Source organism: Schistocerca gregaria, unplaced genomic scaffold, assembly GCF_023897955.1.
Source record: "Schistocerca gregaria isolate iqSchGreg1 unplaced genomic scaffold, iqSchGreg1.2 ptg000698l, whole genome shotgun sequence".
Classification (NCBI taxonomy): domain Eukaryota; kingdom Metazoa; phylum Arthropoda; class Insecta; order Orthoptera; family Acrididae; genus Schistocerca; species Schistocerca gregaria.
This window is the reverse complement of record NW_026062077.1, coordinates 508,265-510,154: the sequence shown is the minus strand read 5'-3', so window position 1 is coordinate 510,154 and position 1,890 is coordinate 508,265.

The window sequence follows — 1,890 nt, the reverse complement described above, 5'->3', positions numbered from 1 at the left end:
GTTATCGGATAATGACCTTTTACCCTTCTTTGGTGCCTTGCACACGAGCTAGGACCTAAGGATTTTGCTTGAAAGGAAGCCTAGCATCCGTGTTGCACGGGAGAATGTCAAAAGCCTTCATATGTAGTAAAAACCTGAGAAATCCGCCCGTTTTAACCATTTGTTATCGAGTCGGCTTAAGCCAGATCGTCACATCGGCCGCACTTCTGTCTGAAACAGTTACATTTATCGTCTGCAAAGCTATGTCGCGTGCTGCGGTGTGCGGAGACACTAAAAGCACCGTAGTAGAACACAGATGAAGCTTCTAAGGTTATGTAATAGCCAGAAAGAAGTAGTACAATTCAAGTTTTAGGTATAGATTAATGACTTTTTACCATTCTTTGGTGCCTCGGACATGAGCAAGGAACTTAATATTTTGCATGAAAGGAGGACTAGCAGCCGCGTTGCACGGGAGAATGTGAAAAGTGTTTATATGTAGTAAAAACCTGAGAAATCCGTCCGTTTTCGTCATTTGTTATTGAATCGACTGAAAGCCAGATCGTCACACTGGCCGCACTTGTGTCTGAAACGGTTACATTTATCGTCTGCAAAACTATGTCGCGTGCTGCGGGATGCAGTGACACTAAAAGCACCATAGTAGAACACAGATGAAGCTTCTAAGTTTATGTAGTAGCCAGTAAGAAGTAGTACAATTCAAGTTTTAGGTATCGATTATTGACTTTTTACCCTTCTTTGGTGCCTTGGACATGAGCTAGTAACTTAAGATTTTGCATGAAAGAAGGACTAGCTGCCGCGTTGCACGGGAGAATGTGAATAGTGTTCATATGTAGTAATAACCTGAGAAATCGGTCCGTTTTCGTCATTTGTTATCAAATCGACTAAAAGCGAGATCCGCACATTGGACGCTCTTCAGTCTGAAACGGTTACATTTATCGTGTGCAAAGCTATGTCGCGTGCTGCGATATGTGGAGGCAGTAAAAGGGCCATAGTAGAACACAGATGAGGCTTCTAAGTTAATGTAATAGCCAGTAAGAAGTAGTACAATTCAAGTTTCAGTTATCGATTATTGACTTATTACCCTTCTTTGGTGGCTTGGACATAAGCTAGGAACTTAAGATTTTGCATGAAAGGATTACTAGCAGCCGCGTTGCACGGGAGAATGTGAAAAGTGTTCATATGTAGTAAAAACCTGAGAAATCCGTCCGTTTTCTTCATTTGTTATTGAATCGACTTAAAGCCAGATCGTCACATTGGCCGCACTTCTGTCTGAAACGGTTACATTTATCGTCTGCAAAGCTATGTCGCGTGCTGCGGTATGCGGAGACACTAAAAGCACCATAGTAGAACACAGATGAAGCTTCTAAGTTTATGTAGTAGACAGTAAGAATTAGTACAATTCAAGTTTTAGGTATCGATTATTGACTTTTTACCCTTCTTTGGTGCCTTGGACATGAGCTAGGAACTTAAGATTTTGCATGAAAGGAGGACTAGCAGCCGCGTTGCACGGGAGAATGTGAAAAGTGTTCATATGTAGTAAAAACCTGAGAAATCCGTCCGTTTTCGTCATTTGTTATTGAATCGACTTAAAGATAGATCGTCACACTGGTCGCACTTCTGTCTGAAACTGTTACATTTATCGTCTGCAAAGCTATGTCGCGTGCTGCGATATGTGGAGGCAGTAAAAATGCCATAGTACAACACAGATGAGGCTTCTAAGTTGATTTAATAGATAGTAAGAACTAGTACAATTCAAGTTTTAGGTATCGATTATTGACTTTTTACCATTCTTTGGTGCCTTGGACATGAGCTAGGAACTTAAGATTTTGCATGAAAGGAGGACTAGCAGCCGCGTTGCACGGGAGAATGTGAAATGTGTTCATATGTAGTAAA